Source organism: Ambystoma mexicanum, chromosome 12, assembly GCF_040938575.1.
Source record: "Ambystoma mexicanum isolate Mex_15411 chromosome 12, UKY_AmexF1_1, whole genome shotgun sequence".
In the NCBI taxonomy this organism is placed as follows: domain Eukaryota; kingdom Metazoa; phylum Chordata; class Amphibia; order Caudata; family Ambystomatidae; genus Ambystoma; species Ambystoma mexicanum.
In genome coordinates, this window is record NC_090936.1 from 1,156,392,119 (window position 1) to 1,156,417,210 (window position 25,092).

Below are 25,092 nucleotides of genomic sequence, written 5' to 3' on the forward strand. Positions count from 1 at the left end.
TACTCAGAGGAATAAGATTCAGGAAACCACTGCAGCCGAGATATGAATCTTTATGGGACGTAGCAGTAGTATTGAAACTATTTGCGGACTGGCCCGATAACAAGTATCTGTCCCTAGGACAGCTGTCCGAAAAACTGGCCATGCTATTATGCATGGTGTCATGCAGGAGAGTAGCAGATGTGAGAGTCTTAGAAGTGAATAGGAGAAAGTACGGACCGGAAAGCGTGACGTTCAGCTTAACTAGAAGAACTAAAACTGACTCTAGTACTATCACGTACCTGTACATGCAACAGCACCCAAAATGGTGCGTAGCGGCATGTATAAAGGAATATGAAAATAAAACAGCCGAACTAAGACCGGCAGGGACAACTCAGTTATTAATTGCGCGCAGAAAGCCACACAGAGGAGTAGCAACAGCCACCATAGCACGGTGGGTCAGAAACATCATGAGTTTAGCAGGCGTAGACATGACAAGATTCGGGGCACATTCAGTTAGAGGAGCGATGGCCTCGAAAGCACCAGGACTAGGCGCAACATTACAAGACATCATGAAAGCCGCAGACTGGGCTAGCGATACGACATTCAGAACGTTTTACTACCGACCTATTAATGCAATGGCAGGAGTAGTAGTAAGAAGCTTTGAACAAGCATAATGCTCGCCTCGTCTTGACATAGAATGAAGATTCCCCCTGCTAATAGCGCAGGGAGCTCTTGATTCTATTAAAGACGAGGAGGCGAGCATTAAATTCCCGTCCCGAAGACACAATGGCCCTCATTACGACCCTGGCGGAATTCGGAAAACGATGGCGGAAATGCAATACCGCCATCGAATAGCGCTCGGTGCGACTATGACCCGTCACCGCAAAGTACGAAGCCATTAGCGACACCGTAGTGAACGCCAACGCTAACTGCACCAAGCACGCGCGCGCGCGCCATGCCAAACCGCAAACACCACCATGGCGCAAGGGTACGCCAATTCCGACCCTAGCGGACATGTACCTAACGCCATCAAGCATGGCGGAATGTACCATTCCGCCATGGTGAGAAGTACGGCATCGCGAATCAACCGTAAACGGCCCCACTGAGTGCCTGTACACCGCTCCCTGCCCACAAAGTACAACTCCCCGTAGGTGCAATGAAGTCACAATGCAACCATTGAAATGTACAAGTCACCCATGCATGCCAACGAACAAAAGAAACACAACAGGGGCCAATGGGAGCTGCAGGGCACAGATGGCACGAATACAGAAGCCATCCCAATGGACATGACCACAGTCCCCCACCAAGAAACGCACGCAAACACAGGCACCTGTGACCAGCAATATTCTGAGAATCACATCATTCCACCAGTCCACCTGGCTGACCGGCATCTGTTACACAAAACCCAATCCCCCGCCCCTGAGCATGACAACATTCAAACTGTCATATTGGCAGCCCCCATCCCTGACCTCACGGGCTTCGTAGGCAAACGCGCCCAGTACAGTACCACGCAACTAAACTCCGAAGCTGGAACCCAATGCAGATCTCCTCACAATACATCGCCCCCCAAATAGGCATATGCCACATCACTTGCAAAGAAAAACGCTACACGGGCCAAATCAGAATAGAAATTTAATGCACATCAAAATCACCAAGCCCATACAGCCATCAGGCCATGAACTCCAAAACACTTTTCACCATTGTGGGCTGCATCCGCAAGAAATGACCAGCCACTACTTGTGTGACGCCCTGTTCCCTCATGGTACACAGAGCCACATTCACGTACGAAAAGGCAACATGGAAGCGCACAGAACCGCAGGGCCGTCCCAATGGGGAGGCACTAGTCCAGCTGAAAGGCCGAAATGTTGCTCCGAGCCACCAGTACTGCGTAAGGGCATGTGGCCCATTGGCGATCGTCCCATAAGATCGTAATGCTGCTCCACTGATTAACACGAAGCAGCAGGTGTCGGGAGTAAAACCCATCTGCAGGAGTGGCATACAGATGGCAGTGGCAAAAGGGGAGGAGATACCTGTCAACCAAAAGAAAAGAAAAAGAACAGAATGGCCATCAGAACTACATTCGAACAACTCACTTCAATGATCACACTAAATCCACAGCCATATGCATGCTAGCCCACTCCAAAGGTTCATCACCACCCAAAAACCACTTGCGACTCATAACTATCTATATCGAGGTGTAAACACCATCACAAACGAGTGTACCTGTGCATGCGTCTGTCAAAACAGAATCCATCAGATGGGATTGGTAACGTGCATGGACACAAGTGTCTGAGGGCGCGTCGAGACAGGGAGGGCACAACAAGGCCAGATAGACGATGGTCCCACTATGGCAGCCCTGCATCACATAGCGCAGGGGAGGCGGATAGATCCCAAGAAGCCCTGTACATGGCAAACTCTGTATCAAATCACCTGCCCATGCATCCATTCATCATTCCCTCATCCCGGGATTAAAACGCCTGAATATTTACTCACATAACATTAGAAATATCCATTGAGTCTGTGCGTTATGCAGCCTGCAAAATCCACAGTGCCCCAGCCCGTAATTCCAGTGTAGTGAAGTAACATGTATTTGGGAACGTCCGGCCTCATCGTCCACTTCGCTATTGCGCATCCCAAACTATTCATATCAATCATTGCATCCTCGCCATGGCCCCTGTCTCAAGGACATTGAACAATAGTACGTTATATTTGCAGTCAGACCTGTGGGCATTTCCTCGCCGCTAGCTGAAAACCGAAAGCGCCGCCCTTCGAATTCCTCATTTGCAACATCACGTCGAAGAGGCATCTGTGGCCGTTTGAAATCACTAATTATTCCATCGAGTGCGGCTGTGTGTGAAAATGGCAACTGCCTTCACCCACAAATGGGACGCCCCGCCCGTCGTTGCAACTCGGTACAGTGATGCATGAGGGCCCACCGTTACTCGAGTACTACGTACCACTGACCCTTCACAAGTCTGTTCGCGACTGCACAGATAGTATGTGAAACAATGGGACCACAGCAGAATGAACATATCAACCAATCTTACACGGCCATCGGGTACAAATACATGATTGCAATAGCAAGATGCCATTCCCCGAATTGCAGCGTTGTGCGCGGGACGTGCTCGGCCAAAGGGGAGAGCAGTTTGCACAGGTGGAATTAATCACCACAGGTGGAGGCCATACAGCCTGAAAACACATAAATTGCACAGCCAGTCTCCTCCCACAACCACACCGAAATGCTACCGGCAGGACTCGCGATGTTGGCCCTGGGGGACCTGATAGCACTGCAAGTACTCCAACTCCAAGAAGAAGACGAACACCAACTACAACCGGCCGCACGGAGGAGACGCAGGAGGAGGAGGAGGCCAAGGCAGGGCCAGCAAGGGCCGCCAGCACAGCCACTACCACCACGCAGGCAGCCCGCAATCCCACGCCTCCGAGCACCTCCGTTCAACCTCACTGATGAGCAGATCCACACCCTCTACCGTCTGGACCGGGACACCATAGCCGCCATTGTGGACATGACACAGGCTGACCTTGTCAGCATGATAGATAGCCCAACCGCCATCCCACCCCTACTGAAGGTGGTGTCTGTACTCCACTTCCTGGCCACAGGCACCTACCAGCACACAGTCGGACAGTTGCATGGCATTTCTCAGCCACTGTTCTCACGGACACTATTTCAAGTGCTCGATGCCCTCCTGCAGCACGCAGACGACTACATCTCTCTACCACGCTCGGAGCAGGAAATTACCAACACAAAAGTGGGATTCCATGCACTTGCCGGCATACCGGGTTGCATTGGTGCCATCGACTGCACCCATGTGGAATTGGTCGTCCCACATGCCATGGAGGCCCAGTACCGCAACCGAAAACAATTTCATTCCCTGAATGTACAAATGGTGTGTGACTCCAACAGGATCATTACACATTGTTGTGCCCGATTCCCTGGATCAACCCATGATTCTATGGTCTTGAGGAACTCTACAATACCACGCTACATGGAGCGACACGCAGGGAACAGATCCTGGCTACTCGGTGAGTCTCATTACATGCATGATGACGTGGGGTATGTGATTTGGCAATGACCTGGCAGGAAGGGGGGGGGTGTGCGTACGTAGCAATGGCATTCCACATCATACGTTTCTCGTCCACATACAGGTGATGCTGGATATCCACTGAAGAGATGGCTCCTCACACCAGTCCGGAACCCACGGGACCAGCATGAGGAGGACTACAACCATGCCCACTCTCGTACCCGTGTAGTCATTGAACAGGCATTCGGCCTACTGAAGACTCGTTTCCGCTGCCTCAGCAGGTCTGGCGGGGCACTCCTGTACCGCCATGAGAAGGTTGCAAAGATGGTCATTGCATGTGTCATGCTCCACAACATGTGCGTACGTAGAAATGTGCCCATGCCCCCTGACGCAGAACTGCAAGCACCTGATGATGGTCATGATGAGGGTGGGGATGTGGCAGCACCTCATGGAGTCTGCGAGGCATCGGAGGCCCGTGACATTCGTCAGCATCTCATTGATGCATGCTTCTAGCACTCACGCCTGGTGGCTGATACATGGACACGGGACTCGTGGCACTGTGTGTGTCTGGGACATGCACAATATGGACTGTACGCCTATGATGGCCTAGTACACAAAGATCAATGTCCACACATCTCATTGGTTGATCGTGCACTGTTTATGGCATATGTGATATCATGTTGAACACCCTATCGACCCGCCACCCAAGTGAGCCCAACACACCCCCTCCACCCTCCTACCTCCCCCCCGAACACCAGTGTCCAAAGATGCTCATTGTCAGTGGGCTGTCGCTATTGCAAGCCCCCTCTGCGGGTATCAGGGGCACCCCTGCCTGTGGAGCGCAGGTTCCTCCCAGATCTACGTTGGGGGCTGCCCTGGACGGAACTTGCAACGGATGATGTGTCTGCCTGCTCACGTCCATGCATGTCCCTAAGGGTTTGCGAGAGCTCAGTGAGCACACGGCGCACTGCGGCAAGTTCGGCACATACGTCTTTGGACGTCGCATGCAGTTCCCCCCTCAGGCTCTCGGTGCTTCTCTCCATTTGGACTCTCAGGCTCTCGGTGCTACTCTCCATTTGGACTCTCAGGCTCTCGGTGCTACTCTCCATTTGTGCCCTTAGCGTCTCTGTACCTCTCTCCATTTCTGCCCTAAGTGTCTCAGTTGATGTTTCTATGTCTGCCTTAGTGCCCCCACATTCATCGGCATGGTCCTTGAGGAGCGTGGCCAGTTGCTGCTGTTGCACGATTAACTGGTCTAGGGACTGTTGCCTCTGCTGGGCCATGGCCATTTGCGGGGGTGTCACAGAGGGGCTGTTGTCCTCATGTTGCCTTGCCACAGGGCTTGTGGGGGATGGCCAGTCGTCGTCTTGTGGGTGCCCCTGCGTGGTATCCTCATGTTGTACGGGATGGGACAGACAGGGGGATTGGGACAGGTCATGGATGGATCTGACTTCGACATCCCCGTTTTCTGTGTCCGAGCATGCTGCCATCAATGGGGTGTCACCTATGGTGCTGCTGCCACCAGAGGCAGTGCCTTCTGTGGCATCCATTGGGGGGACCTGTGGTGGTGGTGGTGTGGGCATGCTGGCTGCTGGGGTGCCTGTTGATGTTCCCTCCTCTGTGCTGCCACCTGATTTGTGCTGCTGCCGTGTCTTGATGCGTGCAGCTGAGGTGGAGGGTCTCTGGCCGTTGGTCTTGGCCCTCTTTGCAGGTGTGCTGGTAGGGGTGTCCTGAAGCTCGTCGTTTGGATCGGACCCTGTGGTGGAGTAAAGGAGGGCGAGGGTTATTGATGGGTCTGTGGGAATTGGAATGGCATTGTATCACATGCATTGGGGTGGTACCTGAGGGTGATTTGGGTCGGGGCCTTGGAGGTGCTTTCATTTGTGTGTGGAGTGAGGGTGCAGTTGTTTGGCAGCCTGCAGTTAGGGTGTGCCTGCTGCACGTGTAGTGCGTGTTTTAGGGGTTTTTAATTATTTATGTATTTATTGTGGGTTTTAACGTGCGCTATCAGGCCGATGTGTGTGGACGTTCTCCTGGACATGTGTTTCTGTTGCACTATGTGGACGCATGGTACTTCACATGGATGGACTGTGTGGATTTGGCATTGTTTTATTTGGCCCACCTACCTGAATCTTCGGATGTCTGCACTCCTTTCTCCATCCCTCCGACTCCCTCTATGCTCTCCATTCCGATGGTGGAGGCACAGATTTCTTCCCAGGGGGTCAACTTGATGGGTGATTCAGGACCTCCCCCGGTGGCTGTGGCAATGTTGCGGTTGGCAGAGAGTATGCTGCGGACGCGTATCCGCAGGTCGTCCCATCGCTTGCGGCATTGCTGTGGGGTGCGGGGTGCGGTCCCCACCGCACTTACCCGCTGTGCCACCAGAGCCCATATGGCCTTCTTGTTTGCAAGTGCCGTTCTGGTCATTTGCGTGGAGAAGACGACGGCAGCATTCTCCTGGAGGGTCTCTGTTAGCACGGTGAGTTCCTCACGGGAGAAGTGGACCTGCCGCTTGCGGTCGCACGCTTTCTTCGCTACTTTTCCCATTTTTCTTGGTTTCGCTAGGGTGGATGACGGGTTGGGGTGTGTTTCAGGGTAGTGATTTTAGTGGTTGTGTGGTTTTAGTGGTTTTATAGGTGTACGGCGGGATGTTTCCCGTTCCGGGCCCATGTTTTTGCTTCCGTTTCCGTATATTTCCGGTCACCGTACTTTCCGGTAGGCGCACACTGCGGTGACCGCTAAGAGGGGTGGCGGTATTGCACCTAGGGCGCCGTACGGCGGCGGTGTGGGCCGTTTTGGGGTCATTTCCGCCATCGCGGACTTTGCACTTCCGCCATGGCGTGGTGCTCGTGCCCGATGGGTCGGAATGGGCCGCACTTTGCTCCTTCGTGCAATGGCGGAAACGCTATTTACGCTGTGGCGGTCCGGTCAGTCACTTTCCGCCAGGGTCGTAATGAGAGCCAATGAATGCAATGATGAAATAAACGATGTGAAGTACTGTTGATAATTATTATGGCTATTCTTCTAGAATAGGGTGTGTATTCCCGCCCTAACATATACAATTTTGTTTCTTATTGACTTTAGGGGATGAGCAAAAGAACAGCTGAAAGACCTACTCAGATCAGGTCACCTGGAACAGACTCGCAAGTTCGTATGTGAGAAATCAGACAGCACAAAGTAGGAAGTTCAGTACAAGTACAGCAGTTGGGTGCACAGTTAAAGAGAGACGACAGTTCAAGCAGTCAAAGAAGAGGAAGTACAGAGGAACAGGAAGGACTAGGTCACATGGCCAGAGACTAGGGGACTACAGGATTGATGGGATTTGAAGTTTGTTTAAAAAAAAAAAATTAAATTGAAAGTTTACAAAGTTATATTTGTTGAAACTGCTGGAGAGTAGAAAATAAAGAAGATGAAAGCTTAAAGCTCACCACCTTGTCTTTAATAGAATCAAGAGCTCCCTGCGCTATTAGCAGGGGGAATCTTCATTCTCATTTAGATTAGAGCCATAAACTTGCATTGTGTTTTTTTTCCTTTTTCCTCCCGGCTATATCCACACATAGGCATCCCTGTAGTTAGTTCAGTATCTCTTTCCCACCCAATTGGCCAATTGTATTTGTCACTAGATGCCCTGCACCATCAGCACAGCATGTATAACATGTGACTTATCAAGTGCTTGTCTGGTACATCTTTCTGCAAGAACGTGAACGCATACGTATTGCTTAGCACATGGTCATAACCATGGTAAACATAAATAGAACCAATATAGAATGACCATGAATACAATGTTATTGAATAATGAATACAAGGAACAAATACCCACTACAACAGATAGAAAGACTGCTACAATGCATATATTCCCAATTCATATAAATCATTGGCATAGACCTAGGCTCCTGCACTAGAATCCTCTGATCTGAGCTCATTAGTAGTCAGGGCACATTCCATGAAATCTGCTCACCTCTTGCCAGGCAGACAATAGATAGGAAGACAACTGTCTCTACATTCCCCACATGTTCTGAAGAAGAGCCTATATATATATATTGCCTGCCTGGAAGTTTGCATGTCATCAGTCTTGAGCAAGGGCTAGTGCTTCCTGCGCCTCCGAACGCTTCAGTGGGCTCTTTCTGTTCTGACAATCAGTGACCTTTGTTGTCATTTGCCCACTTCTGCCTTAGGTAATTGTTGTGACAGGGTAAATGTTGCCTTGTCTTGCTGGCCGTCCATGTATGCCAATGGAATGTTGATGCATGAGTGTAACTGACAGCTCTGGAGAATGTTCAAGAGTGTTGTGTGCGTCAGCGTTCTGAATGTGTCAGGCTGGGGGCCTGACCTGGAGTAAACAGGAACGGCTGGTCAGTCGTTAATGTTAAAAGGTATTTATACAGAGCACCGTCACCAACGGTTGGTTAGTCGGCTGGAGGGGGGGTAGGAGAGTGGGAGAAGTGGTGTGCTGTTGGCGGCTTCAGTTCGGTATACACCGTGCGCTGAGCTTTTGGCGCACGTAACAGACGAGGCGAGACCTTGTGTGCTGTAGGTGCTGTTTATGTGTTGTTTGTTTGTTGTTGATGCAGTGTGGTAAAGTGCGTCTCCTATGTACATACCTCAAGAGTAACTGTACATATGCATAATAAAGCTACCTGGGCTATACCATCAAGAGGCTCATGGAGGGTGTGTGTGGGGGTGCCTTTACCTCTTTATAACAGTAACTCAACAAGAGAAGACGCACCTTGATTGCAAAACCAGTCTAATGGCCTCCCCCAGGAAGCCCACAGCCAAACATCTTTACACCCCCTCCACCCACCGCCCCCTGACCCCGCTACCCCTGCTTCATTCCGAGGTACCACGATAGAATGGCAGACTGCTGGGGGTTGCCTAACAACATGGGTTTCCTTAATTCCCAGAATATTTACTTCACAACCTTCACTGAGTCTGTTGTAATTATGCCAAGATCTCTCACCCCAACGTGGAAGTACATTGTTTAGCCTGTTGTAGCCTGGGGATACTTATATGAGCTCCCATTAATAGCATACCATTCAATGTTTCCTGATACACTCCTGCTCTGCGTTTCAATCGCAGCCTCAATCAGTAAACAACTGGAGCCAAATTGAGGCCAATTCCAAGGTGCACAGGGACAAGTGGGGTCCCAGGGCTTAATCTAAAACAGGGCTGTCCAACTCCAGGCCTCGTGAGACGGAAACCTGGCAGGTTTTTAGGATATCCATCATTAATATTCATGAGGAAAAATCTGCATACATTTAGAATCAGTGTAAGCACATTTATCTCATGAATTTTAATGAGGGGTATCCTGAAAATTCAACATAAATACGGCCCTCGAGGCCTTGAATTGGACAACCGTGACCTGTAAAGACTTTCAGAAGACGCGCTCCCCAGTACCGAGCATGATCCAGAACTCTGCACCATAGCTGCCCCCTGGGGCCGCCTTCTTCTGATAGACCTCCAAGGACAGGGACACTGCCATCACGCCTTATGTGAAATCTGGCCCCTCTCCCAGCTGCTGCACTCATATCCACCTGGGTTCCATGTGCTAACATCATATTGAACTAAGTCATGGAAAGGGCTGCCTACATCAAAGGATTCAGGCTTCACCTCAAAACACACGCTGGATTTACCCTACTTCCCTGCTAGCATCAGCTTGGTTTTATTACCATTGCCTATAAGTTTCTTAATTTAACAATAGACCAAAAGGCAGCCAGAAGCGTACGCATTGCCTTCTCTATTGGCGCCAATAGCACAGCATTCTCAGTGATCATAAGACCAGGGACACCCTGGCTGCCTTCACTCTGCACATCCAGCCTGTAGATGATTCAGGGTGAGGCCAAATAGGGTGGCCTCCATAGCACCACCCCATGTAGCACCAACCTTGGCATTGAGTGTCTCTCGGAACACCCCATGTTGACTAAATCTTTCCCCAGTTGCACTTCCTTCATGGAGAGAATCTGAGACTGTAACGTATCCTTCTTCCATGTCTTCTCCACTTAATGCCACCCTTAGTAGGTCCCTGGCCATGGAATCGAATGCCGCTTTTAGTTACTGTGGGGGGGGGGATGCCGTGAGGAGCGACGCGGCACAGCTTCATCAACCCGCCCACACAGCAGCCGAAGAGGAGGGGGCCCAGCCTGATACCCTCTGAGTGCGGCAACAATCTACTGATCCGGACTTTCCCACGAGGTGGAGAACGAAGGCGCGTATGGTCATTCGTAACGCGCAGGCAAGATTGTGTACTGAACCTTGGTGAGGGATATAACTGCAGCCTGTCCTGTCCCTCAGCCATGAAATTCTCTCCTAGGCGCTGATCTCCGGATCGAGGGGCAAGAGAGTGCAGCTTCATAGAGAGTCGTTACCCGGAAGCAGCAACTATAAGGTGGAGCGAACGCCCAACCACAGGTAAACAACACTGTGAGAGATATAAGGAAACAGAGCCGCACTCTGTATAATGCCACATTGAGGCAAACAACAATCAGGTGGCCTAATACATCGTATCTCCGTAGCATATTCAAGATAAAGCCGTCTCTGACAGTGAAGGGTTAGCAACCCCATTTTGCCGCAATAAGGGACTATCACCTCTATCGGAGGCTGATAATAGACCAGAAGGCATAAAGGAGATATAAACATATCCAGTGTTCTCTCCGAGTGCTGCTGACAACTAGTACTCCCTGCAACCTGACACACTCATTCAAACATGGGTCAGCAACCAGCATTTAACGGCGCCCACAAGCGCGCCCTGCAGTAAGTGACACTCTCTAAGGGATCATACCACTGGTCCGGTGGAAGGAGTAAGAGCAGCCTATACTTTGTATAATAATACAGACACTACTATCAAATAATAAGTGTGGAGTGCTCGGACAGTGTTGAGGCGTCCCATCACTGACTGTGCTGCAGGGGAGCAGCTGCTTGCGCCTCACTGCTCCATTTATGCCCCTGACGCACTGATTGTTCTGTCTAAGATAAGGGAGGGACGGGTGTAGCCCCGGAGTGCAGAAGGCAAGTTATCCAGACAATGATGCAGGTTCTGCCAGTACTGCCTTGAATAGCCCGGCTCCTGCTGGAACAGACTGCGGAACCACATGAGGGCTAGTGGTGCAAAAACGACCGGAGCAGAAGACAACCACTCCTGGCCAAGATCCTGAATGCACTTTGAATACGGAGAAGCCATACAGTGACATCCAAATAGCTGCGGGTGTGAGGTTTCATTTAAAGACCTGGACAGGATGACGAAGGTTGCGGGGGCAAAGAAGAAAGGACGGATGGACTCCTTCACCAGCTCGCAGTCCCCACCGGTTGGTACAACGATACAGTCCTGCAGTGATGCGCCAACGACATCAGCGGACACCACTAGGGAAGACCACTTGCTGCCAATGGTCCAAGCTGGCTTTTTGTCAATTAATGTCAAATAGTCGCAACAATTGGTTCTCTTGAATCGAAACTGGATAAGGAGCGTGGCAGGATAAACGAGACGAAAGCAGGAATTGGTGTAACGGAGGATAAAGTGAACCAGCATGACCAGGATATAACTTTCTTGCAACAGATTTGACGAAAGTAAAAGAATTCACATTCTATTCCTCCGTTCACGATTCAGAGTCCCGTATAGATTTTTGGCTGCTGCACTCGCAGGTGGTCAGTATGGCCCGAGATTGCACTATACTTCACGCACCTTCTCTGATCATTCCCCAGTCTCCCTGAACCTTGAGATTGTGGACTGCACTGTGCGGACCCCACGATGGAGAATGCCATCCTCGCTTCTTAAGGAAGCCGGGGTAACTGACTCTCTCCATATTGAAATTGCTGAATTCTTCACTGTAAATAAAGGCTCTGTACGTACACACTCAACACTGTGGGAGACATTCAAAGTGTGGATAAGAGGTATCATTATGGCCAAGACCTATGGACCACTTAAGGCAATTAGGCAGGAACTGGGGCAGGTGGAAGCCCAGCTCAGGGAACTGGAGAATGAATGCAGTGGATCACGGGAGGAGGGTGTGCTGGCACGTATAGAGATATCACTGGGCGAGTTTCACAGTTTGGCAGACAGGGAGGTCTTACATATGCCGTCCCCACAAGAGCAAGGAAATATGGTGAGGGAGACAAGGCTGGCAGATTGCTGGCCAATATGGTGAAAACGAAGAAACAACAGCATCACATTACCAAATAATACGGTGTTAATAAGCGAGAAAGTCATTAATGAAACATTCATGAATTTTTACGCTGATCTATATTCTAATCATGATATGGTTACAGAGCATGACCTGTCCAGATATTTATCGACGATAGAACTGCCAGCACTGACGACTGAGATGCCACTTGCCCTGGAACAGTCCATTGCAGTAGAAGAAATCGTTGGTGCCTTAAAAGCATTGGCTGCGGGGAAAGCGCCTGGGTCCAACAGGTTGGGGATAGAACTTTATAAGGAATTCCAGCAGGAATTGGCCCCAGGCTACCAATGGTATGGGAAGAGGCCATGAAACTAAGGATCCTCCCACAGTCTATGCGAGAGGCCCTTATTACAGTACTGCTCAAACCGCACCGACCTCCCCAGGACGTGGCCTCCTACAGACCACTGCCCCTGATTAATACAGATGCACAAATCTTTGCAAAAGTGCTTGCCACAAGATTACTGCTGGCCATGTCCCACTTGGTGCATCCTGACCAGTCGGGTTTTATACCTGCGAGGTACACAGCTGTAAATCTGCACCGTTTGTTTTGCGTGATGGCCCAGGTGAATCCTCAAGCTCGTGCAGTGTTAGCCACCCCGAGTTGATGAAAAGGCTTTTGATTCTGTTTCATGGCGCTATCTATTTTCTGTTCTACGCAAGTTTGTAGTCGGTCCATACTTCTTGCGCTGTATCCAATTATTGCCCCATGGGCAAGGGTCCTCACTAATCAGACATTTTCAGTGCTATTCATGTTGGGCAGAGGCACTAGGCAGAGCTGCCCCCTGTCCCCTCTGTCATTTGCACTTACTATTGAACCTATGGCAGCGCTAGTGAGAAAGATAGACGGGCACAAGGGAGTAAGAATCTATGGTCCACCCCAAATAATCTTCTTATACGCAGATGACAAACTGTTCTATGTACGAGACCCTGAACATAACCTTGCTCCGATAATGAAGGATATACATGATTTTTTGCGTTTTTCTGGTTATAAAATAAACAGTACAAAGTCAGAACTGTTTCCCCTCACGCCATCCACTATTCAGCCGTCGGTCCCAGGGCGTCACGGTACGCTACAGGTATCTGGGAATTGTGCTGTTGAGCAGCCGGCAAGCATTATATGTTGACAACTATGACTCCTACCTGCACCAACTGGCCACCAAATTGTTACTATGGGCAAAGCTCCCTATTTCACTATATGGCGGGTTGCTTTATTGAAGATTATGGTTCTCCCGAAGCTATTGTATTTCTTCGGTAATGTCCCATTATGGCCTGGACGAGAGTTTTTTAATAAATTGAAGTCGCTGGCCTCCACGTTTGTCTGGGGGGTCTCGGGTGGAGAGAATAAGCTGGCCGATATGAACAGAACCTTATGAATATGGGGGACTAGCAGCGCCAGACTTTGAATTGTATTTCTTGACACAAGGCTAGAGATATAACTACGCATATTCCCATGGAGAGATATGGTGCATATCCTACAGAGCTCCAGTCAGTCATATTTGGCGAACGATACAGGGACTTGTGTGCCTTTGACCCCGTGAGTACAACCGTTCATGCTTGGGCCAGAATCTTTGGGATGATCGGGGTGGACACTCCCTATAGTCGGGAGGTTCCACTATGGAAATACCCGGGCATTTCCCACACGCATGATAAAATGTTACAAATAGCCTGAGACCCCTTAGGACAAATGAAAATAGGTGACATGTACCCGAATGGGCAATTCGTATCCCAGACCGAATTCGTCAATACTCTAGAGGGTGCCCAATTGAGGGCCCTGCATTACCATCGCATGCAAGCAGCTTTTTGATGGCCTACATTTCCAGCAGAACCGGAAACTCATAGCTGCATTGATAGCTTGGTGTCTAAGAACGATGCACGTTGTGGGGTGTCCAGGTTATACAAGGTGATACAATCACATATGTACCCACGCAATGCCATTAAGGGGGTTTGGGAAAAGCAAATGGGGCACTCAATAGTGGATGAGAAATGGAGTAAATACTGCCAGCTAAGACTGCATCCCTGAATGCCAAGTTGCGCCTGATCCAATTCAAGATACTAAACCAGCTAGATTATATGCCTGCCAAAATGGCTAAATTCACCCCAGGACATACGGGCAAATGTTTGAAGTGCAGGTCTCCACAGGCTGATGCCTTCCACATGTACTGGTTATGCCCCCTGGTGATGGAATTCTGGAAAAGAGTAGCCGAGGTGATAGACGATACGGTAGATAGTCTGCCTTCCCTCACCCCACTCAGGCATCTATTTGGGGATATCGGAAAAACCTCAGAGACCACTATAAGATTTTTCAATGTTGCTTGTGTAGGTACGAAAAGGTGCATTCTAACATGCTGGATAACTAAGAAAGCCCCCGGTGTCGAAGACTGGCTTCCGGAAATGTCTTATGCAAATGAATGTGAAGAGACATTTTTTTTGTCGGTGTCCTCCGCATGCTGACCTAAAGACATTTGGGCTCCGTTCAGAATATACTTAACTGGAACTAATTCGGATACGCAGAGTATTGGACACCCAGATGCTGCTCAATTATAACCCCTTCTGTAATTATTATGCAAGCGTCCTGATGTGATATGCCTATTGCCGTGACTAGGTCACTGTTATTGACTGTGCTCGATATGACCATTCAATATATAAAGTTGAGAGAAAGAAAGCCAGAAACTGTGGTGAACGGTGCCCACACCTGATCTAAACCTTGTCTGGGCACCACTGACCCTCATCAAGCCGCACCTGCATCTGGGATCAACGTACCATCCAGAAGATCTTAGCGGTGGCATCAAAGATATAGGGCCGTCATTTTCCAGGGAATCACTCATGCCATTTTTCAGATCGTCAAACACTGTAATAGCCAAGGTTTCAAGAACATCATTTAGTGCCCTGGGTAACATCACTGTCCAAAGTTCCTCAGGATATTTAAAGAGGGCTGCTGGAACTGTATCAGAGCCAGGGGCCTTAATGCTCGTTTGCTCCCTAACAGCAACAAGAACTCCCTTAAATGTGAAGGGAGGAATCTGTGAACTACACATTACAACATGTCTCTCCCTGCTGACAGCCACCTCCTGGGATCCGTAAAGGGATAACAAATGCCAAGGCCACGTGTCTGTGCCAATTGGGACATCAACAAAGTGTTGTTACGGCAAACCCACAAATGTTCCAGTCAATTAGAGGCAGGGTTCATTGAAAGTTGGGCAGAACATATAAGTATGACTCTATTCATCCAGCCAGACACTCACTAATTTCTGCTCTAGTCCCCAAACACCCTCTTTCCTGGGACTAGCGGTAGCCTCACCCAACTCATCCTCTAGAACCAGTACACCAGCCCGGAACATCAAGCCTAGTACAGCCCTCAGCGTGCCCTCCGAAGCATGCACTCTGTAAGGCCCCAAACCTCCACTCTGGCACCAATTGGAAAAGCAATTGGAATACCCAAGACTGACCCCTCACATGTCCACACAGCATATTTTAGAATCACCGCTGCAGTTGTGGGACACTCTTTACCATCATCGCTGTTCCGCCGTATGCTGCTGAAAACTGCACTTGCAGACTTGGCGGTGCTCTGCAGGCTGCAGGGGTTGTCAAGCACACACATCCGTGTTGTCCTCTGCTCTTTAGGATCACAGTGCCAGGCCACCACTCAGGTGAATGAGATGGGCCTACTGCACTTTCACTCTTCCTACTGAACTATGTCTGTAGCTCACTGAATCCCCTAGTTGGTCTTATTTTTATGGTGGGTACTTTCAGGGTATTACATCGGCTTTTCTGTCCTCTCTCTGTGTGATAGGATATAAGGACAAGCATCTCTCACAGTCCTTCTACCTCTGGTTGATTCCACAATGCTAGGGTGTGTTTTCTTCCTCCTACAAGAGCCTTCTGGTGTACCTTCATGAGTACTGTTAAACCGGGCATCCTCAATCAAACAGTATCTCCTCGGCTTTACAGGACGACTCTCCCACATCCAGCCGGCGTATTGCCTTCCCCAAACAGAGGATCTCTCTGTGGTACATTTTTATAGTACCAGGGATTGAAGTGGGGTGAGAAATCGAGGGGTTAGGGGGTCGCTCACACTGGGGCAAAGCCAAAATGCTGGGCATGGGCTACCTGGTGTCCAAGCACATAACACAAGGGTGGGTTCCTGCCGCAAATAATGCTTAATACTAGAAGCATACAATCCTTCTGAGCATGTCATGCACACTGGCTCGTTGCTCATTCCATTTGTCAACACGACAGAAACATTGTCTGCAAACCACAAACCAAATATACTGACTTGGCTGGGTTTAGCTACGAGATTTGAGTCTTGGACTATCTCACTTCAGCAAAGGATGACTTCTCATTTCCCTTATTAGTACCCGGCGTGAGTCGGACCTTGCGGTCCGTCCCACTCCGGCTGAGTGGGACGGACCGCAAGGAAGGATAGGGAGAGAGAGAGAGAGTCACGGAGGTCACGGAACAGTAAGGTGGCTGAGTCAGGAGAGTCAAGGTGGATATTGAAGTCCCCAAGGAGGAGGGGTTTGGAGCAAGAGGTCAAGAGGTAGGAGGTGAGGTCTGCCCATTTAGAGAAGAAGGGAAGATAGAGCCGGGGGGCCTGTAGATGGTAGCAAAGGTGAGTGAGATAGTAGGAGAGACCCTGAGCCTGCAGGCAAGGCATTCGAAAGAGGAGTCGGATTGAGTAGGTATGATAGAAGCAAGGACCCACTCAGGGAAGATCAGGGCCATTCCACCTCCATTGCGGTTGGATCTGGGCTTGGAGAGGAGTTTTTAGCCCTCGGGGAGGAGAGTGTCAAGAGCAGTGACAGAGCTGGCATTGAAACATGTCTCGGTAAGGGTGAGGATGTTGAGTTCAAAGTCTTCAAGAAGGAGGCAGATGTCTGAGTAATGTTTGACAGCAGAACGAGTGTTCAGGGTAGCTAAGTGAAGCTGATTCCCACTTTCGAAAGTTTTCCGGGGAGGGTAAAGGGTCATGGTACTCCCCTGGTGGTGGTGGAGAGGTTGGAGTAGAGCAGGAAGGAGGAGCAGCAGGAGAAAGGAGAAAGTTAATGAGAGATGGCAGGCACCGGTCAAGCAGGAGAAGAGTAGGTTGCGACCCTTGGGCCATGATATTTCCATTGTGATATACATTAATGATGCTCTTAGAGGATGAGAAGTATGCCAAGAGTACTTCCCATCTAGTGCCACCATTAATGGGTGAGGAGGAGAACGGGGCGAGAGTTGAGACCAGGTGAGGGGTCAATAGGTCAGGGGAGGGAACAGAAAAGAGGATGTCGGTAATAGTCTGCTTGAAAGTAGCACTGATGTAGGTGTCTGCAATAGGTAGGCCTGGATTATATGCAAGGAGGTCTCTTTTAAGATTATTTCTTCCAAACTTCATGAGAGAGGTAGGATAGGTGATAAATGAGCAGTTAGAATAGGTAGGGGAGATAGAGAGGGCCATGTGAGTGATTGGGGGAGTGAGAGAGACAAAAGGAGGAGCTACACAGTGCACAAATGAACTCACTAGGTGGCCTTGCAGACAGGCACAGAAGCAGGAGGCGCTTTAAACAAGATATGTGTAGGGTAGAAGCATTTTGAGTACCCAGACTTGGTGAGTGCTAAAATGCGGCAGAAAACAAACAGTCCACAGGTCTAAGGCACATCTAGATAAAATGTTCAAGCAAGCACTAAAATGCAGCACAAAACAGTCAAGGTGCCGGTTTAAAGGCACATCTAGATTCAATTTTCCTGCAATGCACCAAGACGCAGCACAAACCAATCAATCCACAGGTTTAAAGCACAGCAGGATTTAAGTTTCAAGCAGCAAACAGTCAAAGCATACAGAGCATCAATTTGGTGTTTACGAGAGCAGACAAATGAGGCATAAAACATGGGAGTGATTGGGGAGAAGACACGCCAGTGGGAAGTATCTCGGAGCAGGAATCAAGTCCAATGGCTAGTTGATGGGCAGCAAATGCCGAGAGTTAGAGGATCCGGTGGCAGGGGCAGAGGGCCCTGGAGGTAGAAGATTGTCCAGACAGAGGAGAGGCTACCAGCCTGCAATGGCAAAGGTTTGAGACGCAGGCAGGAGGAGGCAGCGAGAGGGGGGCAGCAGATGAGGCACTGTGCATCAGGGGCCCAAAGCAAGCCGATACATGGTGTAGACCCGATTTATGGGCAGGACGGGTGCTGCAGAGGTTGTCGGAGGCAAGTGAAGGCTCGAGTATGGCAGGCAGTTATCTAAGTGATAGGGTGTAAGATTGTGGGAGTAAGAGCTCACGGCAAGGCACAAAGGGGGAGGCCTGGCCCTTGCAGCCACGGTCGTACAGGCCAAAGCAATTGTGTTCGTTATGGTAAAAAGTAGCACAATCATACAACACCATGTACAGCCCAAGGGTTGGGGAGGTTAACCTCATAGATGTAGAGGGCACGATGGTCGTGCGCCTCGATGACCCCGGGTAGAAGCCTGAGACCACAGCATGCAAAGGAAGTAGGGACGAAAACGTTAATGGATAGACTGTTGATGTCCCTCAGCATGAAACCTCATGCAGCTGAGAGCTGTGCACATGGAACGTGGACTGGTGAATGCACAGAGACTTAATCCCTACTGAGGCAGAATCAGAAAGCAAAGCCCCCCCCGGGTGACCGAGGCAGTAGGAGAAAGCCTTCATTCGGAATATGTACTTACCGATATTGGACAGAGCAATCCGATTGCTCAAAAGGGAATTCTGCGTGAAGCCTTGGTGCATGATCCTTGGAAATGGCAACACAGCCTTTTAAAAGAAGATATTCTGCTGAACGGAATGGATGCTGCTATTTTAACCAGGCACACACCACTATCTTGGAAAAGGTCAGGGAAGTCTGATTCAATGTCTCTACTAAGAAGATTAGCTGTATGCGCAGGTGCGAAAGGCAAGCTGTACAATCTCTCAGAAACCAGACAGTAAATCAGATATCATTACAAAATACCGAAAACTCAAACGTGTCATCTCCAGTGACAAGAATCTCAAATATGTATCCTGCCATTATTCCAAGGTAGCAACAATGTAAAGTGCGTCTTATTTACTTGTGAGAACATCAAATGAATGCTCTTCGCCTACTCTGAGGCTCTGAGACATCTACAATGTAGGGTTAAAAGGGAATTTTATTAATAAGGAATGTATAAAACGTATCTTCAAAGTATGTTTTTTTCAGTGGTGCATCCATATTTTAGCATTGAGAACTTTTCCTGATGCTTATCCTAGTCAAATCTAAGGCACATCTGGGGAAACACCTCACTCTGAAAAGTCTGATGCTGTTCTTGTAAAGGAGGTGGATCTGTTATAAATGCTATATATGAACACATTCATAATTACTCTCTTTGGAATGTTATTTTGCTGAGAGGAGGGATGAAAGGGAACACATTTATTGGGGTTTTGGCAGTGCAGTAAAAGTGCCGGTAAAAGTGATGGTAAACCCGGTACCGTAACTTTTACCACACTGCTAAATTAGAGGTTTGCCGGTGAGGGTAAATGGTTTACCCCCCCCCCCACCAAGAGCTGGAGGTAAATCAGGCCCCAACTGGTAAAAGAATGCATGTATTACCAGTGCCGGTAATGCATGCAATCCCCTCGATTTGCCGCCCTTTCCGTCGCATGTAATATCCCGGTAATAATACTGGGATATCAGGCAGTGGAAAAGGTAGGTCAGTTTGCTGGTATCCCGCTGGAATTACCGGCAGGTTACCTACCGGCAGACTTATAATGACCCCCCCATCTCTTCTTCAGAATATGGGAGGCAGAAATTTCAGGAATCCTCCCACCCTCAAACGATTCTCATGCTCCTACCCAATCATGCATAGAAGGGAACATTCTGTGGCACAGTCACGCAGTCTGAACATACAATCAATATAGAGAACTAATAGAAAGTAATTGCATCATAAATAACCAAAGACGGGGAGGGCTTCCTCCTTCTAAAAGTCCCAACTCTATGCAGAGAAGAGAGAGATTTGTGCAACACCAAGAGCAGAAAGACAGCGCTCCAGGAAGTATATCATGGATGCCATGTGGCAATCGAATGACAGAAAGGAGCTATCTCCAGGCAGGGTGGAGAGATTTGCCAGAGGGAGCCAATAGAGTGACCATCCTGTGAAGAATCCTGCAGCCTGGTGTCCACTTGAAGGAGTTTGAAAGTAAGTATGTTAATACCCTCAAAGAAAATGTAAAGGTAGTGCATCGCTGTAAGAATGTAATATGGAGCAGGTCTCTGCTTAATGGAACGGAATTAATGCCCTGGGTAATTCTGCTGCTGTACATCTGTGATTATTTGCGGAGGTAAAGAGGAGGATTTGCCTCTAGCTGTATGCTGGAGGTATATCCAACACTTCACCTCTGAAAAGTAGGAGGTGAAGTGGCAGTACCAGAATAACTGCTAGATTAACACCATGTTCACCTGCACTCACAAACTCGTAATGAGGCCCAAGGTATTGGGCCGAGGTTGACTGTAACCCTGTAACACCGAATCCAGGAAGTCAGCACACCGGATTTTGTAACTCCCCTTTCCCATAGAGTTGCATAGGACTCTCTGGGAGTGGGGAGACGGCAGCACCGGCACCGTTGCTAACGTTGCCAGTGCGTCCGTGAAAAGTCTGCCTACTAGGGCTGCTGCGTCCGGCAGGTCAGACCTGGCGGGCGCGATGGCCCTGGCAGGCAGACTCGTAGTGTTGCAGTCCGGTAAGCTTACTGGCACCCTTGTTTCTGGACCGACACACTCGAAATGAGGCCAAATTGCGTTACGTGAATGCCTGAAACCTGTAGGTCAACGACTTGTTGATTCCTTCACTATTTTGTTGCAGTCGCGACATTTCAAACGTGATGTACCTTTCCTTTTCCAAAAAATGTTCAAAAGACATCTACATTGAAATAGTGCTGTGATTTTGTTTTACCTGTAGTGTTAGGCAGCCTTATTCTGAATAAACGTCAACTCACTTATAGAAAGGTGGGTTTTTGTGTCAACTAGGTATTGCAAATGGGGTTGCAATGCAATTTTTCAGAGACAGATTTAGACAGAATATATCAAATTTGAGATTTTGATGTATTCTGATAACTCTTGGCAATAATGTTACAGGTGTATTTTCCTTGTATTAAGAATGGGAAGCCAGCTACCTTTTTTTGGTGTCTAATTTAAACAAAGGAAATATATTGTTACATCAGAGCTTGTTTCTCATCCCAGAAGGAGGGAGTGAGATTGTCATGTACCAGACCATTAGAGTGAGGTTACCCGTGACCACGAATGGGACCTGGAATAATTGTGCAAGGTTTGTTTGGGGTTGGGTTGTTAAGCTTCCTTGAATGGGGCCCCGTGCAATTGAAATTGTCATTTCAGACCATTACCAAAATAGCTTAGCCCGTAAGCATGACATGACATAACCTAGCAAAAGAAGATAGCATGAAAACAACATCACAGTTAGGGCATTGCCTCTGAGAGGAGTGCATCAAGGCACATGTGGTCCAGGCTCTAATACATGTCATAGAAGTGCAGCTGCAGAGAGAGCTGTGTGTGTTAAATGAGTGTGAGGCGAGTGGGTGTCAAGCGAGGATACTAGTAGGGTTAGATGAAAAAAATCCCTAATGTAAACAGTGTGTACAAAATGGTGGGTCGAAACAAAATGGCGCAGAGTGAGAGCTTTGGCAGGTCAGAACTAGGTGTGTGGCTATGCAGGTGACAAGGAGTGGTGGGCTTGCTTCAGTTGTCGAAAAAGATTGTTGCCTAAGAACTGAACTATGTTTGCGTCTTAGTGAGTTGGAGAGGTGGGAAGACTGCTTCAGACATTGTACATTTGTGGAATTCCTCAGACGTAGCGATTTGAGTGTGGCACAGAATTTGCAAGACCTTTTCCTGTCACTTTCCGACCCACTGGATTCTATCCTAGCTAAAGAGCCAAGAAACATTACGAAAACAAAACTCAGCATGACGAGGACTAAATGAAGTCACCAATGAGGCTAACCTTCTGTCAGACGCGCCCTGCTGAAAGCCCTTGGCCTGCTCCAGATAAATACCATTAGAAAACCTTTCCTCCAACAGCGTTGCTTCCGTCAGAACATCTCCTCCTCCTTCTTCTACTCTCACTTTGCTCTTCGATCTCCTCAAAAGGAGAAGTCGGAGAGGAGCAGCACGGAAGGCCTGCTGAAGGGTAGGAAGAGCGCAAGTGCAGATAATGTTGCAACGCCCAACTGCCCAAAACAAAGGGACCGAGGTGGCGAAAAGCAGTTCTCAGGACTCGACAACATCGAGCATCGATAACATTGAGCATACCTCTGTTGTCCACCTCCTTGGCTAGGGCACAGCAGCAGAGTGCTGATGCAAGTAATCTGTTGGGTCCATAGAAAGCCCAACACCTGTGGGTCTGTGGCAGGAGGACACATCAAGTGGCGAACTGCAGCATTCTCCCCAGATCAGCACCGTGCTCCCCATGAATCAAACAGTGTGTAACTAAAACCGGAAAGTTCATGCTGTCCACAAGAGCCCTGCACCCTATCCCGCAGCACTACATCATCATCGAGGAATGTTTTGGAATGGAGAGGACATCCTCCATAATACGGCGCAGGCCTAAAGCTACAGGACCTGGTGCAGATCTTGTGTGGACTGGAACCAAATCAAAGCGGACAAGGATCCAGTTGATCACCCCTGCATAAGACATCTGACACATTCAGTGAGGGAGGAAAGATGCAGCACCAGGTAGAGACACAGCAGCAACCACAGGGCCTGTGAAACCCCAATAATTGAGTTGAATGGTCATAGCAGGAAAGTAAATGATAACAAATCCAAGTTATGACGCAGCTGAGCCTGGACTAAGCAACAGAAAACAACAACCACCTGCGTCCCCAAGTCTGTGATATGTTTAGCAATGTATTGTACAAACCGAAATAAATTATCTGTGTGTCCAATTGTCATGTATTAAAACTATTGATTGTATTCTTTAATTATCATTGCACGTTTTTGATATATATTAATTCTGAAATAAACATTAAAGATAAATACTAGCATGTTGGCCTGTTCTTTGTTGGGGTCTCCCACAAAAGTGACGAATGACTATCCAACTCTTTGAGCAACGAAGGGCAGTGGAATCATAGATCACCTACACTATGATGGTACATTCTTGTCCTCGCTTCCTGTTGCCCAGCATGCAACAGAACATGTTTTCCCATAGCACATGCAACAAAGTCCCCTACCCCAGGTTGACGCTAATTGATCAATTACCATCATCAACTGAGGACCAGACATAAATCTTGAGGCAGTAGCAGTCCCATGTGAGTATTTTACCTCTAACAGTGTGGTAGATACTATTACGGTCTAGACAAGGGAGCCCCAGTACACTGGTCATTTAAATATTGTTTGTTTGTTTGTTTATTAATTTGTAGGGCGCACCGAACCCTTAGGTCACTGGGCGCAACAGAATATAAAGGATACCTACAGCTTAGATACATGGTAGAGAAAGGCAGGGTAGGGTACAAACATACATAAATTAAGTACAGTCAGAAGTCAGGTACAGAAGTACAATCAAGTGGAGGAGAAGGTTCAGAGGCTAGTGTCAGTGGGTTAGTCGTAGTGGTCGTTAGATCGTAGCCAGTCGCGGGTTTTGCGTCTGAAGCTATAGTAGGATTGGTCTGTTACTTTCAAAAATACATTATGATATATAACATTTCAAATTTGTATTTGTATTTGTATTTTATTTATATTTTATTCAGCCCCTTAAACCAAAGCTCTGTACACAGGATATAAACGGTTGTAAAGTAAATGTATAAACAATAAAATCCAGAAAACAATCACTCAAAAGTTTTTGAAGTAGATGGGATTTCTGAGAACTACGAAAAACAAAGAATAAGTAGAGATGGCGCAAAGAGAAAGCGGACGAATATTCCAGTGAAGAGGAGCAAGAAGCTCAAAGGAGCGAAAAGAGACTGTGCAAACGGGGGGGACGAAGAGTCAAAAGTAAAAAGTGAGAAGAAGATCAAAGGGAGCGTGCAGGGATATAAAAAGATATTAGTGCAGCAAGATAGCTTGGATCAAGACCATGGAGAGATTTAAATACAAGACAAACAAAAGTAAATATAATTTGTGAATGAAAAGATAACCAACCAAGTGTTGCAAGAGATGCATTAATAGAATCCTGTGATGAGAGAAGACACAAAAGACGAATAGAAGAGTTGAAAACTGATTTAAGTGGGGCAAGATGAGAGTTCGGGAGGCCAAATAGGGCAGAGGAGCCATAGAAAAGTCGAGAACAAATTAAAGAAGACATTAGAAGTTTAGATGCCTGAAAAGTAAGACGAGCCTTACAGATATTATAGTGGTGAAAATGACAAGAACGGGCAGTTAATGAAATGTGGTGAGAAAACGAGAGATTAGTATAAAGTAGAGACCAAGATTATGAGCTGTAGGTGAAATTGGAAGCTTGGCTGGTGGAAAATATATAAAAGAAGGTGTAAAATGAGGAGAAAGATTGTTGGTAGGAAAAAACAGTACCTCTGTCTTTGCAGCATTGAGAGAGAGATAATGGAAGGGCATCCAGGATTTGATTGCGACCAGGCAAGCAGAAAGATGAAGGTGAATTTCAGGAGAGAAAGAGGAGAAGGAAAGAAATAGGATGAGACGTGTAGAGCGAGAATAGAAAAGGGCCCAGAACTGATCCTTGGGGCGCACCGTGGGCAAGCGAGAATGATTCAGAAGACTTGCGCGCCCAAGAGACCGAGAATGTTCTATTAGAGAGATAAGAGTGAAACCATGGGTGTTGCTAGGTCTTCAGGATTCAGGGCTAGCTATATCCTTTGGGTTGTAGCCCCTGAGCTTCTATCCGGGGCTACAAGCAAAAGACCCGGGGCTATAGCCACCTCAGCCCCCCCCTAACAACGCCCCTGAGTGAAACCAAAACAGAACAGGACCTGAGA